General features: G+C 35.3%; 1 pseudogene; it reads left to right on the plus strand.

The window, feature by feature from the left end:
- The first annotated feature begins 374 nt into the window (after window positions 1-374).
- LOC18441826 (putative L-type lectin-domain containing receptor kinase S.5) lies at window positions 375-16,720 on the plus strand (annotated as a pseudogene).
- The last annotated feature ends 2,206 nt before the right edge of the window (window positions 16,721-18,926 follow it).

Consider the following 18,926-nt stretch of genomic DNA (forward strand, 5'->3'; position numbering starts at 1 on the left):
TCCCCACTGAGTTACCCAAAAAAAGAGCCACTCTTTATCATAATATGAGGGAGGAAAGACAAAGTAAGTTTTTAATCTCACATTTTCTCATTTAGAATAGAAAAAATACATATAGCCCCAATCTTAGAAATTCCTACATAGAGAAACACCTCCCCCCTGGGGGATTTCATTCACACCATATACCTTGATACTATTTTCCTTTGTTTTGCCCTAAAATGCCCCACTTAGTCGAACACAAAAGTTTGTAGTGTGGTTTGACATTGGGGAAAGTTTTTAAAGTCGAGATTAATCATGCTAATTGTTGTTGTTGATGTTGTTGTTTTCTTGGTTATCACCACATGCTTTTTCAAATTGCCCCACAAACTTTTTTGAACATGCAGGCTCCCATGTCTGACACACCATGCAGGATCCCATGTCTAACACACAGGGAGCTCCTTCTCAGTTTTAAAGTCGAAGGAGCTCTCCTCTCGGTTTCCATTGATGGCAATGCTACTGGTAATAACCAATGGCTTCGTTTCCCTCCTGCATTCACAAGTGCTTCTAGTATTTCTTTACTACTTTATCCCATGGAGCTTACTCTAACACATCCAATACTCTGCGATCCTCCTTATTTAGAGCATTCAATTGTATTCCATTTACAGTAATTAAAAATTTCATGAACTGTAAAATATAATGCAAAAAACAAATTGTCACGAGGTGATTTCCAAGCACATTGTGATGAAGAAACTTATTAGAATTTTGAAATAAAAACCTAAAACAAATGGAATGTTATTAAGGATTGTCACCGCACAGGAACATGGTTCCAATGCCATCACATTGCCTACCAGTCCAGCAATAGGTAGGATTGTTCTCGCATAGTTATCCTAGGAAACAAAATAGTGGTCAAAAGACAAGGAATGAAAAGCATAGTTATAAAGACCAGATCAGGCCATCCAGTCCGACTAGTCAGACCAACACCTTGGCCGGTCCTATCTAGGATAAAAACTGTGTTTAGTAAGAAAACCAATCAGAGCAATGTTTGATCAGTTATGGTTGGTTGGACCAATCGGTTTTGACCGATTGTAAATGTTAACAAAGTTGAAAAGTTTTGTAATATATTTTATATTTTAAAATAATATTTATATTTTTTTATTTTTGGAATAGTCCAACCTATCCTCGAACCAATTTTGCCTGGATTAGAACGCTCATTGGTTCGTTCACCGGTCCGATCATGATAGAATAGATAAAAATGGCTTATATTTCTGCATCACTTTTTGTGTTTTTCTTTTGTGTGAAGAAGCGCAAGCTTTGTGATGGAAATCCTTTTTTTATTTTTTTTGTGAAATTTATATTGGGAAGCTAGAACTCTCCTTACAAGAAACCCCTAGGCATTTATTCACAACATAAAACCCTCATTTTTATATTTTTCCTACAAATAAAACCCCCCTTAGTAGTGTTTTGAAAAAAAATTAGATAAGTAATGTCATTTCTTTTAAAGCATATATATTTCATCAAAATAGATAAAATATAATTAAAATTGTTAAAGCACCTCAAAAAATTCAATGATGCGCCTAAATCAATAATTTGACAACAAAGTGGTTACCTTTTAAAAATCCTCTCATTTAAGTATCTCCTCAACAATTTTATTAAAAATGCCCAAATTAGCCTTATTTAAGGTTTATAATCCTAAAAAAGTTAAAGGCCATTTTAGTAATTTGAACAACTTATATTGCTTGAGTCAAACAAACAAAATACCATGCTTGTTCTTGGTTCTAAACCTGAATTATCCTTTTTCTATTATAAAATCTTTGTTTGGGTTTGGAAAGCAAAAAAAAGTGGGTCATCTCAAAACTCGCTGAAAATTGCAATTTTAGAGTTGGAAAATCTTTAAATTGATCATCTCGGATTTGATTATGATGGTCGTGAAAAAAGATTCAGATTTTAAGCCCTAAAAATAGTATATATTGTTAGAAATTATTTAGACCGCCCATGTCGCCTTAAAAATAAATATGCATCTGTAAGATCTGTATTATTTTTTTAATTTCAAATTTCATAATCGGTGTTAGAAATTGATTTTAGAGCCATTGTAGATATTTTTTATGCCCAGAGTGCTTTCAAGATGAGGATTCAAGGTGAGGCTTTAGCTTGTTTTCATAAAGCGCATGCCTTATAGAAACAACATTGTTTTAGTCAGTGATTAAAAAAACAGCGAGTCGAACCGGACTCGCCCAGTTTGACTCGAGAATCGACAGGAGATGTATCGAATCGCTCAAAAAACCGGGAATCGCCCAGTTCTAGAGAGAACCGGGCGATTCTGTACAGTGACTCGCCAATTCACTGTACGGACTAGGCGAGTCCCGTGAAGAACACGGGCTGCACAATGTTCTTCACGTGATTCTTCAAAATTTGTCATTTTTTGATCATTTTTCTTTTTTTTTTAGGCATGTGATCTAATATGCAGGCTTTAAACAACTTTATTCAGCTTTTTCACGGATTAAATGGTTGAGAAATTTTGTGTTTTTGGATCACGAAAGTTGCATTTTTAGGGTTTTCGCTTTTCCTTGTGTTTCATGCCAAATAGGGCATGAATCTGTCAAAATTTATTGGCATTTTGATCGTAAAGTTGTTCATCAAAACCTTCTGTTACGAATTTGTGATAATCGTTGAGAAAAACAGAGTTATTTGGAGATTGAAGGCTCGGGTTCACAAAACCAGGTAAGAAGTTTGGGTTTTTTTTTTTTCCGCCATATGATTAATTTCACTGCATATTGTGAAGATAATGAGTTCAATTTGTAAAGGTTTTTAATCTTTATTGTGTCTATTATGTTTTAACATATTCAATTTTATTTAATTTGGTCAATTACAGCATGAATTTTTAGATGAACATAGTCTGTGGAAAAAAATTTCTGCTGTTTTTTTTTTTTTCCCCCTTTCGATTTTTTGTTCATGACATATTACAAATAATGTACTGGATTTCTAGCGTTTTTAATCGTTATAGTGTTGTTTAGAATTAGATGTATTCAATTTGATCTGATTTATTCAATTTGAGCTTTATTTTTTAGATTCAATGACTGTTGTATGTGAATAAAAGAACTGCGTTTTTTTTTTTCCCTCAATTTAATCGATTGATTTGATTTATTGATGATAATGTGTTCAAAATTTAGGGTTTTGATTCCTTATGTTGTTGGTTATCATAAAATATACTCAATTGGATGTAATTTCTTCGCTTAGAGGTGGATTTTTGAGTTAAAATGGCTTATGTAAGATGGCTCTATGAAGAACATAATTTTTTTTTATTTATTATTATTATTATTATTATTTCTTTTTTTGTAATCCATGATCGAATTTTTTGTAATACATGATGGATTTTTTTTTAATCCATGATCAAATTGTTTTTTTTTTTTTTTTAATCCATGATCGAATTTTTTTTTTTTTTTTTTTTTTGTTTTGTAACCCATGATAGAATTTTTTGTAATCCATGATCGAATTTTTGTAATCCATGATCGAAATCTTTGTTTTTTTTTTTTGAAATCCATGATCGAATTTTTTGTAATCCATGATCGAATTGTTTTTTTCTTTTTTTGTAATCCATGATCGAATTTTTTGTTTTTTTTTTTGTAATCCATGATCGAATTTTTTGTTTTTTTTTGTTTTTGTAATCCATGATCGAATTTTATGTAATCCATGATCGAATTTTTTGTAATCCACAATCGAATTTTTTTGTAATCCATGATTGAATTTTTTGAAAATTTGTGATTTTTTTTTTTTTAATCCATGATCGAATTTTTTTTTGTAATCCATGATCGAATTTTTTGAAAATTTGTGATTTTTGTTTTTTTAATCCATGATCAAATTTTTTGAAAATTTGTGATTTTTTTTTTTTTAATCCATGATCGAATTTTTTGAAAATTTGTGATTTTTTTTTTTAATCCACGATCGATTTTTTTGAAAATTTGTGATTTTTTTTTTTAATCCATGATCGAATTTTTTTTTTGGTAATCAATGATCGAATTTTTTGAAAATTTGTGATTTTTTTTTTTTAATCCATGATCGAATTTTTTTTTGTAATCAATTATCGAGTTTTTTGAAAATTTGTTAATTCTTTTTTTTAATCCATGACCGAATTTTTTTTCTAATCCATGATCGAATTTTTTAAAAATTTGTGGTACTTTTTTTTTTTTTTTTTTTTTATCCATGATCGAATTTTTTGAAAAATGATGATTTTCCGAAAAGATGTGAAAATTGTGATAAGGTTTTGATTATTGTGATGTATTAAACCCAATGTTTAATTTTTATTGTTTGAGTTTGTTGTACTTTTTTTTTTTTTTTCCATGATCGAATTTTTGAAAAATGTTGATTTTCCGAAAGGATGTGAAAATCGTGACAAGGTTTTAATTATCATGAGGTATTCAACCATATTTAAAATTTTTATTGTTAAAGTTTTTGTTGAAAAATTTGTATGTTGATAGATTATTTATCCAAAAAAATGCATGTTATTATATTTTTAGTGCAAAACTGTATTTTTTTAATCTGTTGTTAATGCATTTTTTTAGTTGGAATGACTGATGTTAGGTGGCTCTGTGAAGAATTGTTTTTATTATTAATTTTTTAATGCAAAAAATGTATGTTCTTGGTAATTGAGTTGTAGCCATGTTTGGAGCTTGCATTTTATATTATATTATCCTGAATGTTTGTAATTGATATGTACGAAAATATTATTGTCAATAGAGGTATTTTGCAATAACAAATAACAACAAATATGACTACATGAACTACCCCAACATATTATCATTACACATGGTGATTATTTTTTTTGTTGAATTGTCAAGCTAATTTTTAACTTTTTACATCTTAAAACAGTTGAATCATGTCAAGATTTGCAGAAGACCCTACATGGCAACATGGGGTCAGACTTGATCCCAACAAAAAAGACAAAATTATTTGTAATTACTGTCAAAGAGTGATAAGTAGTGGGGTACATAGGTTCAAGCAACACTTGGTAGGGGTTAAGGGATATGTTTCTGCATGCACTAGTATCCCTAGTAATGTAAAAAAACAGATGGCGGCAATTTTTTAATGCTAACAAAGGTCATAAAATTGCCAAACATAGCATGAATGAGGAGATAGCTAGTTTATATACGCCATCAAGCAGAAATGATCTAGAAGAGCAATATAATAATGACCTGGACATGGCCACAATATTGAGTTTACATGAACAATATCAGAAGGAACGTGCGTTTAGAATGCCCAGTGGGTCTAGCTCAGACATGTATGGTGGGCCTAGCTCAAACATGCATGGCGGGCCCAGCTCGAGCATGTATGGCGGGCCCAGCTCAAATATGTATGGAGGGGTTGGTGTCAATATGTATCAAGAAGAATCAGATGTTGAATAAATTGTTTCTAGGTTACCTAAGAGTGCCAGTATTGCAGGTCATGGTCGTAAAGACCTATTTTTCTCAAAGCCTAAGTCACAACAGATTACCCTAAAAGGCATGGTTAAAGGTACAATAAACATGTTGGGGAGATATGTTGGTAAATGGTTATACTATAAAAGGGATTCCCTTTGATGCAGCCAATAGCCCATATTTTCCACCTATGGTCAGTGCAATCCAGAGAGTCAGGCCCGGGGTAAAACCCCCGACGGCATATGAGCTCAGTGGGTCAATATTAGATGAAGAGGTGGAGGAAGTTACAAAGTGGATTGAAGAATATAAACAAAGTTGGCCAAGGACAGGCATTACTCTCATGAGTGATGGTTGGTTGAATAAAGTTAGCAAAAATGAGTTTTTAAACTTCTTAGCCTATTCCCCAAAAGGTACAAATTTTTTGTCTAGCAAAGAAGTATCAGGGACGAAGAAGGATGCAAACTTCTATGTACGACTATATGATCAGATAGTGGAGGAGGTAGGAGATAAGCATGTAGTCCAGTTTATTACGGACAATGCGCGTGCATGTGTTTCTGCGGGCAGCAAGTTGATGCATAAGAGGAAGCATCTAGTATGGACACATCATCGATCTTATGTTAGAGGAGATCGGTGAGATCAAAATTGTGAAGGAGACTCTAGAGGAAGCAAGGTTGGTGTCGAGATTTATATACAACCACTCTAAAATTTTATTTATGTTTAGAGAACACTCTAAGAAAAAAGAGATAATCAGGCCTGCCATAACCCGCGTTGCGACCAATTACTTAGTTGTGGACTTCATTCGAGAATCTGAATGTGCATTAAAGAGGTTGTTTACCTGTGAATAATGGTTAAATGACCGCATCTTGAAGTCCAGTACCGGTATAAAAGTGGACAACATAGTCTCAAATAGGCGGTTTTGGTCTTAATGTTCCAGTGTTGTAGAGGCCACTGCCCCTTTGGTCACGGTGTTAAGAATGGTGGATGCTGACAAGAAAGCTACCATGGGTATCCTTTATGAATGTATTGAGAGGGCGAAATTAGCTATTGGGCAGAAATGTAGTTTTACTAGCAAAGTGATCGAGATTATAGAAATGAAGTGGAACACCAAATTTGGACGTCCAATTCATTATGCCGGTAAATATATATTTATATCATTACAATGTTTCATTTTAAATCATTTTTTTATGAAATTGTAAATGACATTTTTCTATCTATATATTTTGTAGGTTACTACTTCAACCTTAAATTTTTCTATTTGACACCTGAACATCCCCACAAGATTATGGAAGGGGTCAGATACATTATTGCAAGGTTGGAGAGAAGTTATCGAAACCAAGTAGCAGCAATACAAGAGGTAGTATTTAATGTTTAGGTAAAAGCTTCATTGAATTGTTATATTTGTGAGGAGTAATGCACTAAAATGTAATATATTTGTTTTAGCTTGCTATGTATAGGGATGCTATAGGATACTTCGGAACTAGACTTGCCAGGAATTCTCGAACTATGATGGATCCAGGTTATCCCTTCGCTAATATTTTGTTCATCCATATATTTAATCTTATGAATTGTTCTTGCCCTTATAATGCTTTTTGCATTTTAATCTAGCTGAATGGTGGGAGATATATGGTACTAATGCACCTCACCTAAAGATGATAGCAATCAAGGTGCTCTCCCAGACATGTTCTGCTACTGGCTGTGAGCGCAACTGGAATACGGTCCAATGGTTGCACACTACTAGGAGAAATCGACTTACTTCTGATAAGCTTCATAAACTATTGTACGTTCAATATAATTTAAACCTCTGAGAGCGACAAATAATAAGGAAGCTTGAAGACTATTGGCCGATAGACTTAGACACAATATTTGTCACAGACACAGCAGACCAATGGGTAGTAGAAGAGGAGGAGCCAGTGTTGTACAAGAAAGCGTTCATTGAGGTTATCGGAGAGGAAGATCTTGAAGAAGGTGATGAGCAGCATGAAAGATGAAGCAGCCAGCCAACGTATCCACAATTCGTCGGAGATGTCGGTGATATTGCACCTAATGAGGGAGAGTGGGAAGGGGTTCTAAGAGAAAATGAGAGAGACGATGATTCTGAGGCCACCTTATCCCAGCCATATTATTCACATATCGAGTCCCAATAGCAACAATGTAGGGATGAGCACGACAGTGTAGGTGAGCATGAAGGATGGACAAGCTTCGGGGATTTTGGATTGGGAAAACAAAACACTAACACTCAGGGATATGGGTATAGTCAGACGCCTGCTAATATCGATGATTCGTTTTTAGATCGAATCAATGAATTGTCAAACGAATTCAATCAATGGCACCAGCGTGACCAAGAAGAACAACAACGTCGTCTGTCATTTTATTTTTAGATCGTATGTTACTAACTGTATGATTTATTGTAGTCCATGTATGCTGATATACTTATTCCATGATAATTTTATGTTTATCCTTTTGTGTGATGTAATTAAATGCTGAATAATAGTTTATGCAGAGAAAGAACATATCAATATTCTCATATTCATGCAAAAACATGAAAATTCTTAATGGAGTACTCTCATTTCTTATTGAATTCCTAAAAAAAAAATATTTATAATGAATTTAAATAATTTTTTCGAATTTTTTTGAAGCTTTATTCTGACCGATTCACCCCATTCCCGATCCGGATCGCCGATTCGCCGATCTGGATCGGTTTTTGAGGTCCCCGATTCGGGTCACCAATCCGCTTTTTAAACCATTGGTTTTAGTAATTTGGCTCCAATTAAGTCACCCGAGCCAAAAAACATAAATATCCTTGCTTGTTGTATGTTCCAAAGTAAAAAAGTATTTTCTAGGAGAGAAAAACACATGTTATAGGCACAGAACCTGAACAAACAAGGGTATTTAGATTATGTGGCTCAAGTAACTTAAGTCATCAAATGACTAAAATGGCCTAGCATTTTCAAGAGGTATATACGGCTATTTTCTAACAAAATAGTTGAGGAGATATGTGAAACGTTTTTCGAAATTGAGCACTTTGTTGGTAAATTACTTCAGGGTACACTGTGCATACGGATGCATCCGGAGGTGTAGAGGTAATGTGCACCTTCAAATTTATTATGTTATATATTTTTGATGTAAAATACTCTTAGGATTATCTCAAAATCTATTTTTATATCTAGTTATAAAAGTTTTAATTTCGAAAATGAATAAAATCAAGTAGATCTATAAACATATGAAAATCTTGAAATTGGACGGTGTAGATAATATGTTGTAAAATGCACTATTTATGAGACTTAAAATCTTTTTATTTTTCGTATTCATGCATATCAATGTCGAGATGATCAATCAAAGGGTTTTTCAACATTAAAGCTACCTTTTCCAATGGATTTTTGAGGGGCGTCCGTAGTTCTACATTATAAGGTAGCATCCTTATATAAACTTTTTCCATTACTTAATGAACAACCTCATTGGAATTTATAAGGTGGTTTGACATATTTTCCCTCTTTTTTTTTATGGGTGCGGTCTGTATAGAGCCTCGGTTCTAAATAATCAAATTAGAGCCTACCTTCAAATAGTGTTGAGAAATGTGGTTTTACTGCTGGAAATCTTTATAATAGCCTTAAAGTATATTTTTATATTTATTTATAAAGTTTAAAGCTTAAAATATAGTGTAGATCGATAAATCTATAAAAACTTGAAAATCTTGAAAATTGATGGTCCAAAATACGTTACAAAATACACTATTTCCAAAACTTGAAACCCATTTTTTTTCTCGTGTCCATGCATCTTGATGTTGAGATTATCAATTTTAAGACATTTGGACATCAAAACCACCTCTTCTAGTGAAATTTTCGAGGTAGTCTCAAATTTGATTGTTTGAAGCCTCAGCTCTATATAAACTTTTCCTCTTTTTTTTTTTAACCTTATCCCAAAAAGGGAGAAAATTTTGGAAAAGAAAAAAGAGAGCATTTTCATCCAATAACTTACCAAAAAAACTCTTTGGGTTCTATTTTGCCCGTAATTTTTTTTATGCTAGTGCAAAACCTTGGGGGTTCTCGGGAGTACCATTACATGAAGATAACACTCTTTTAGAACCCTAACCCGGATTAGGGCTCTTACAAGGGTTGCAAGGGGCTAGGCCAAGGCTAGTACAAGGCTAGCCCTAGACCCTTTTGGTCTAGCCAGTTGGGGCAGGGTCAAGGGGATTTTAGCCCTGGCCTGACTCTACTTGGTCTAGGTGGTCTTGCTTGACCTTGGTAATGGAGCAGGGCATGGTGGGCTCAATAGATATTAATTTGTTATGTTTTTTGAACTCATAAAAAGAAAAACAATAAACTGCGGGATTGAGCCATGACCCTCGGCCCGTATCAAATATCGAGCTTAGATTTCAAGCTCAGGCCTGGGCATTGGGATAAATTTAGTAGTCGGATCTTGTTTAGGCCAGAGCCCCTGGCCCATTGCCATCCCTAGGTTCCTGTTATGATAGTCAAACAACCACCATATGTAAAGGATTCCAATCCTGTTGCCAATAAGTGTTGGGAGTGTTTCCTCCCCTTTGAATTAATCAAAGTTTATATATATTTCTAGAAGATGTTTTAGGAAAAAGTTTATGTAAGGTGTCGGCATACTGTGAAGAGTAATGTGCACCTCAAAAATCTACTGGAAAATATTGTTTCGATATAAAAAAATCCTGCAACTGATCATCTCTATCTCAAGATGTTTGAAAATGGAAAAATGAATGATTTCAGGTCTTAAAAATAATGCATCTTGTAACACATTATCTACACTGTCCAATTTCAAAAAAATTAAATGTTTATAGATATGCTCGGTGAACATCATTTTTTGAGCTTTAAATTTTATAATTAGGGGTGAAATAGTTTTGCCTGATACTCAAAGCAAATCTTTTAGCAATAGTTTGAGATGTGCCTTACTTTGATTGTTTAAAGTTGACACCTTACACTGATTGCATCCAATGTCCATTAATTTGGAAGAGGGGAAATTTTGGGGGCTCTCTCCTGTAAATGTTAGGTTTGGTGATAGTCAAAATCACAGCACCTATATTTCAGTTACAAAATTTAGGGTAATATGAGAAAAGAAAAAATGGGCTTTGTTGGTGAAAAATAAATAAGCTCAAATTATCTCTATAAGAAGGGATCAATGATAACATAATACTCACCATTTTGAGGGTCACGTCTTTGTGATTATAGAAATGGATCTCTAAAGATAGAGATTAGTCTCCAAGAGAGAGACATGGCTTATGAGAGAGAGACGGTATTTCCATGAGTTTTGGGTTGATAAGACTTCCACTTCTAAGGAGAGAAAATCTCTCGGTTGCTTCGAAGTTATATTTTCGATAGCGATATTGCGGTGGGAAAGAAGGTATTGATTGAACGGCGTTGCTCGGTCGAGAGAGCAAGTTTATAACCAAATTCATAAGTATATAGTTTTGCCAATGAGGGTGTTGAATTGCACGCCTTTGCAGTTTCTGATGTATTTCCTCTTTGATTCGTTGTACTCACCCTTTTAATCAATAAAATGTAACATTGTCAAAAAAAGAAAAGAAAAAAGAATGTGGATTGATTGTTAGATGCTGGCATTTTGCTTGTCAAACAAGGTATTTAAACAAGTCAATAGGAAAAAGGAAAAAGTTTATATAAGGGTGAGACCTAAACAATCAAATTAAGGCACACCTAAAAATTTAATTGGAAGAGGTTGTTTCGATACTAAAAAACTCACAATTCGATCATCTCGACTCTAAGATGTCTTGACATAAAAAAAAAAAGATTTAAAGTCTTGAAAAGAGTGCATCTTGTAATGTATTATCTAGATCGTCAATTTTCAAGTGTTCACAGATCTACTCGATTCACACTGTTTTTTAATATTTGAATTTTATAATTAGAGATGAAAATAAATTTTCAGGCCATCATAAAAATTTGTGATACTAAAACAACATATTTTAGTATTATTTGAAGGCATATCTTACTTTGATTGTTTAGGGCCTCAGCCTTTTACAAACCACACCCTATAACACGCGTGAGAATCGACCCAAGTTTTGCATTCTATTCTTCCCCACAAATAAAATAGAAAAACCTGTATAAGTATTGACTTTGAATAATATAATACGTATGTGTGGATAAAACAACATGAAAATTTAAGGGGAAAGAAATAATATAAATTGGTCAGACCATCTTAAATAACTAATGAAGTGGTTGAGTCGATACCTGCCGAGGACCTTTCAAATTTTATTTCACTTAGATACCTCACCAATTTTACTCTTGAAAACGCCCATGACGTTGTTTCGCGTTTGGAATCAAAGAGAATTTTTAGTAATTTTGGAAATTAAGTACCCTGACTTGTTTTAGGTACCAAAGTTAGAACATGTTTTTTTATCGAAAAAAACATTGTTCTTGACTTGCAACCAAATTTCTTGAGGAATGAATGAAATTCTAATATGTAATCAATACGTGAAAGCACGCCCAACTGCATCGCGAATTGTCGGGATCTGGATCGACGGGTGGATGATCAGGGGCCCCCTCCTTTGGTATCAACCCTATACTTCCTCTTTCTTTCTTTTTTCACTAGCTCAGTTGATCCAAATGGCCAAAATGACATATCTGTATGGTACAGTGGAGGGGGATCCACACTGATGATATGTGTTAAGGGGTGTAGTTTGTACAGAACGAGGCTGAGATGCACTATTTTCAAAATTTACAAGATGCATTATTTCGAAAATTTAAAATCTATTTTTTTTTTCTCATGTCTATGCATCTTTAGGTCAAGATGACTACTTTGGTAATTTGGGGATATTTAGGCATTAAAACAACCTCTTTTAATGAAATTTTTTAGGCGAGCCGTAATTTGATTGTTTAGAGCCTCATATTTATATAAACTTTTTCCTTATTTAAGTACCTCATTGGTTTGTAGATTTTTTGAGGTGGTTTGATCATTTTCACGATCTCTTTCTCTCTTTAAAACAAAAAAACTATGAACATAACTTATTAGAAAACTAAAAGAGAAAATGAAAGACTACTTCCCTTTCTTATTGTATTGTCCCCCTTGAGTACTCCCCTTTCAAACTGCATTGTCCCCCCTTGTGCTAGTGACCATGGCTTCCTTTCTTATTGTATTGTCCCCCTTGAGTACTCCCCCTTCAAACTGCATTGTCCACCCCTGTGCTAGTGACCATGGCTTCCTTTCTTATTGTATTGTCCCCCTTGAGTACTCCCCCTTCAAACTGCATTGTCCACCCCTGTGCTATTGACCATGGCTTCCTATGAGAAATATCCCATCTTCTACCTCTTCCGTTGCTCTTTCCTGTTTCTCCTCCCTGTCACATCTTCATATCCCATGTGGACAGGAAGCTATGCGTTATTCGGCAATTCTCTATGCAATGACTTCATCTTCTTAAACGATGCAACGATCATTATGGGTACCATTCAATTAACACGAAACACTTTCAATGCAGACCATACTCCGGCTTACCAGTCAGGGCGAGTCATGTTGAAGAAGCCCTTCCCGCTTTAGCAACGAAGCTCTCTGCATTCCAAGACAGTAGCTTCCTTCAATTTGACTTTCGTTTTCAATACATATAGAATAACCGATCAACCTGCAAGTGAAGGCCTGACATTTGTGATCGCCCCCGATTTGAGAATCCCGGTAAACAGTGATGGATAGTGGCTCGGTCTTTCTGATTCCTTTGTTGATGGGTGTTCTTGTAACCAATTTGTCACCGTAGAATTTGATACCGTCAAACAAAGTTTTGATCCTGATGATAATCATGTGGGAATTGATGTCAACAGTGTTAAGTCGTTGACGAATGCGTCACTGACATCTATAGGTTTAAACCTGACGACAGGCGTGAATCATATAGCTTGGGTGGAGTATGACAGCTCGTCTCAATTGATGCGAGTGTTCGTAGAGAGGGAAGTAGTGGGAGTGAAGCCTGAGAGTCCTCTGCTTTCTTATCGTATCGACATTTCGGAGTATCTATCTAAACCAGACATCATATTTCGGGTTCTCAGCTTCAACGGGAGAGACAGGGGAGCCGAACTGCATGTGATCATGGGAGGAGTTACCATTGGATCTCTCTGTGGAGGAGTTGCCATACGTTGTGAAGCATTCCATCACTAAGCTGAAGTGGGGGTTCGAGATTTTGATTGTTGTTACCGTAATTGCGGCGGGTGTATCTGTTTACTAGCATAGGAGGAGGAGATCAATGAATGAGGGAGTAAATTTAAAGGCAACATTGAAGAGGCTCCCAGGGATGCCGAGGGAATTCGGATTTAAGGAGCTGTAGAAGGCAACAGGTTGTTTTGCAGAGAATTCAAAGCTCAAGCAGGGTGGGTTTGGGACCGTTTACAAGGGGACCTTGTCAAATTAGTTGGTAAGCAACTGAACCCTCTCTCTCATGGGTACAGGCATTGTTGCTCTCTCTCGCTCTCTCTCTTTGGTTTGTTAAACTTTAGGATACTGGTTCAGGTCAACCTGTTATGAGGTACTGGTCCAGATCCCTCTGTTTCTTCACTTGGTTATAGTGGGAGTTAGAAACCCTATTGGAGAGGAAGTTTTTAACTTCATTATCATCATCGAATCTTTTTCTCAACTATTTGGATTGGTTACACAAATCTTTATCGGCCATTTTGCACTATCAAGGGTGGTCATAAGTCCCTATATATATTCTCGCTATTGTCAATCATATCTTTTTTGGTTTATCCCATACCCTTTTTAGCTTTCCACTCGAACTAACTCGCCCCTCGCCCCTCCTTAACTTCTATAGGGTATTTAAAACCATGGTACGCTTTTTAGGTTTCCACTCGAACTTACTCGCCCCTCGCCCCTCCTTAACTTCTATAGGGAATTTAAAACAATGATTCATGGGCTAGACCAATAGATCCCTATTGGATCATTGGATTGGTGATCTGGATCAGGTTTGGATTGATATGAAATGGTGATACAAACAAAAATTAAAAACAAATAAATTAAATTAAAATACGGGTTTATAGGATGAAGATTTAGGGGAGACCTAAAAAAATATATTACATAAGCTTAAAAAAAATGAAAGAACATATATGAAAGAAAGTTTTAAGGAAAGAAGCGGTGCGGGACCCAAACTGATGTAGACCAAACTGACTCCCACACGAATCGGCGATCCAAGCCAAATATTGTTGAGTTTAAAACTACTTGACATAGAAAGTTCGGACCATAAAGTTTGCTACCATGAGAGCATGCATGATACACCTACTTCCATCTTTTCTTTCCTTTTAAACTTATTTTCTTTTATTATTTGATATGCTACATTGTTTTCCTTAGTTATTCAGCTTTACTAGATATGTTTTTCATGTTTTTGTTTGTTATTTTCCTCATTTCTCTTTTCCTTATTATTTACTTAGCTTCATTGTTTTTCTTAGTTTAGCCATTATTTGTCTTTATTTGTTTTAGTAGATCCATTGTATTGTTTCTCTTTATTTTCTGGTTTCTTTATTTTATATATTTATTTGGATTTCGCATCTCCTAAGCCAGCTTGGCCACAAATTTACAAAAAATAGGTCTTTTAGGGTTGATGTCTCTATAAATTTAAATTTGATGGGGCCCACCTATATCTACGCATTTTAAATAATAAAGTTTGCGTACGATCTCAGACAGTTCGGATTTCTCTTAGTTTGGTCGGTCTCTGATAGGTGAGAGAACGGGTCGGATCGGAGTCGGATCTGACCAAATCCAGATCTGGATCCAAATAGTATACATTAGATCTGGATTCAAACCGGATCTTAGATTTCAGATCCAGATCCAAATCTGAATAATATACATCGGATCCAGATATGAATAGTATATATCGGATATGGATCTGGATCCATATTAGAATTATATGTATACTATTAAAAAGATTATATATATATATAAAATAAAAGTTTACTATTAAAAAATAGAGTTGGTTTTGGATTTGGATTCGGGTTGGATTTGGATTGGATCCACCTGCACCTGGAACCGATCCGAATTTCAATTCAGATCTGACTTTTGGATCCATAACCAGATTTCGGATCCAAATTTTTGGTCTATACCTGGATCCGATTAGGGTCCGAAATCCGGTTTTTGAATCCCAATCGTGTCAATTCTCACCCCTAGTCGACAGTTCCTGCTTTGTACATGTACTAAAACGAGTATTGTATATACTTGCCCTAGTATTATAGAAATTGGGCGAATCGAATTTTCATTTCTCTCCGAACCAGTAGAAATCTGGCGCCTTTTTTTAATTATTTAACTCTCTCTTTTTGCAAATAGGCAAAAAGGCCGTGCATCCCACAAACCGAATTTTGTATTTTTTTTGGGTTTATTTTTGTCTTTTTTTTTTTTTCTTTTTTTAGGTCTTTTGAAGATTTGGACTCGCCAAAGTTACTTAACTCTGACAGGGGACGAATCCTAAGCCCTAAGCTTAGTATTTACTATGTTCCTAATTAAGGCTATTTCCCTTTTCTTTTCTTTTTTTTAGGGTGGTGCCACAGGAAAGGAATGCTTCTCTTGGTGCCTTAATTACTTGTACGGGCAAGGCCCATGTTAGGCTGGGGACACAGATACAAAATGCTTGGCAACGTGGCCTTAGCGTTGCACTACCTCCACACCGAGTATGACCAAAGGGTGGTGCACCGCGACCTCAAGGCGAGCACCATCATGCTCGACTCCGAATTCAATGCACGGCTCGGAGACTTTGGCCTTGCTCGTGTTCTCGACCATGAGAAAACCTCATATGTGGTGGAAAATGCCGTGCCTAGCACCCTGGGGTACATAGCTCCGGAATGCTTTAGTACCGGAAAGGCAACACGGGAGTCCGATGTATTTGGCTTCGGAGCTGCGATCCTTGAGGTGGTGTGCGGCCGGCGCCCAAATAGCACCACTCGAGGATTCCTAGTTGATCATGTATAGGCCCAGTACAGAGAAGGTAGAGTCCTCGAAGTAGTTGACCCTGGACTCCAAGGGGAATACGAGCAAGATGATGCGCGACGATTGTTACAACTAGGGCTTGCATGCTCTCACACAAAACCTGTTGAGAGGCCACGGACTGAAACTATTGTTCATATCGTTGCTCAGTCAGTGCCCCCTCTGTTCGTGCCCCCATTTAGACCACCATTTGTATGGGATGTAGGTTTCTCGACTACTACGAGCACTAATGGATCCATCTCGCTTCCACATCTAGTAGCCTGAGGCACTACGGGCACTAATGGATCCGTCTCGCTTCCACATCGTGTCGGAGGTCCACATATCTCACTGGTTAGCAATGGGGTCCAAAATCCACCCTATCCATATAGGAATGTAGTTCGAGACCTCTTGTTAGGTCATTGGAAGTAATATCACCATGACCTCAACCCATTTCTTGAACTTGTAATCTGAATATGCAAGCACCTCTAATTCTTTAGGATTATCTAAAAATCTATTTTTGGTCTGAATTATAAAATTTAAAGCTCCAAAAATATTGTAAATTGAGAAAATCTATAAATACATAGAAATTTCGAAAGTGGATGGTCTAGATAATGTATTACAATATATATTATTTTTAAGCCTTTATTTATTTTTTTATTTTTTATTGTTTTCATATCCATCATCTCGAGGACAAGATGACAAAATATAGGGTTTTTGGATATCGGAACGACCTTTTAGGTTGGTTTTTTATGTGCACGTTACTTCTATAGTATAATATTGACAAGTTATATAAGCGCTTTCTGTACAATTTGATTCAGGATCAATCTCGCACGAAATCATCGATAAAATTTGGTCTTCACGAATTATTTAAAATTAGACAGATCGATGTCCAGTCGAATTCTGATCTAAAGGTCATCTGGTCTCACACAAGAGATCTAACCCTCTTCCGATCATCAGCAGTGCCGGCTTGTAAATCGCATTAAAGTTAAACAGCTGAAAAATAAAACTCCAAGAAGTAAAGGAAATGAAGTAAGATATAATAAAATGATAAAATGGATTTAAACGATCAAGAGAAGAGTAAAGTAACATTATTTACGAGCCAGAGTAGAGATCTTGACTGGAGCTTGGATTGACTGAATGAATCTTTTTTTTATGAAATGAATGATTGAGTTTAATCTTTGAATGATATATCTTGAAGAGGGATCTAGGATATTAAAGGCTTTATACCTTATGTAATGAAAAGGGATTACCATGTGTCCCATGTTCTGGCATGATGGGCTATAGACCCGAGTTGGTATAGATTTCGTCAGGATCGTGATTTTGATGATTGAAAATTGCTATATCATATCATAATTCACGCGATTTAGCAGTACAAACATATTACTATTTCATTGCACTTAAAAACCTGTAATTTTTTATCTAATCTCTCTTAAAATTGTTTTTAATGGAATTTTTTAGATTTTTGGATTGATTATGATCTGGATATAGGCAAGGGATATGCTCAAAAGGATATGGTTAGATGTAGTAAAAAAAGTACGAGGACTTGTAGCCTTAATGAAGGCATTGCCCTTAATAGAGTAGAATGGCGTGCCAGGATCTGTGCAGCCGACCCCAATTAGTTGGAAAAAAGCTTTGACGATGATGATATATTTTGATTTAAGTTTAAAATGTCTATCGATGATTTTGGCTTGAAATAGTGGTAGAAAGGTAAAATGGTAAATAGTTGAAAAATAAAAATGTATTTTGATAAGTTCCTCTTAAAATAATTAATCAATGTTTCAGACAATTTTATCACTCTGATCTATTTAAATTTTATGTTTTTAGTTGAATGAAAATGGTAGGCTTGTAGCAAACCACAACATTTTGGGGGTGTAGTTTGTATAAGAGTAAAAAGGAGTCAACCTCAAAAAAATCAGGCAGGCACATCTCTTATTAGAAGATTTAATTTTGGTGCTCAAAACTCGGCCTAAAAATTTATTTTTGCCTCTAATTATAAAATTGAAAGCTTAAAAAATAAAGTAATGATCATATAAGACCCTCCCACACTTATTTGTGTAGGATTTCAAATTATCGTTAAATTTAGTACAGATCTCTAAAAAAGTTATCACATAGGTGTAGGATTTGATTTTTTAAGTTATTACAGGGTGATCTTTTGAGATCTTATATATATGAGTGTGGGAGGGTCTCATAGTATCATTACTCTTAAAAAAAATAATACGGATCGAGTAGATGGGTAAAACCTTTAAAATTTTGAGAATAAATAATCTCAATAATGTGTCATAAAATAAACTATTTTTAAAACTTAAAAAACCTTTTTTTTGCATTGAGATGCTCAATTGTAGAGTTCTTTTTTACATCCGAGCAAACTTTTGATGTGCATATTACTTTTTATGGTATAAAGTTTACTCTTTATGTGATTTTTTTTCTTCGGGTTGCTGCGATCTGGGTCCTGAGTCCAAAAATGCGCTCGGCAGCTCGGGTCCAGGCCTGATCAGGTCCGAGCCCACAAAAGTTTATCGGGTCCTGCTGGACCCGTTGCCATCCCCGCAGTCTCTCTGTCCCCACTCTCTCTCTACATTTTCCCGCATGTTTCTCTCTCTACATTTTCTCACCAGAAAGCTTCTTCGCGCACTCTCTCTCTCT

The sequence above is a fragment of the Amborella trichopoda genome, chromosome 6 (assembly GCF_054954075.1).
Source record: "Amborella trichopoda isolate Santa Cruz 75 chromosome 6, AtrichopodaSantaCruz75HAP2 v2.0, whole genome shotgun sequence".
Lineage (NCBI taxonomy): Eukaryota > Viridiplantae > Streptophyta > Magnoliopsida > Amborellales > Amborellaceae > Amborella > Amborella trichopoda.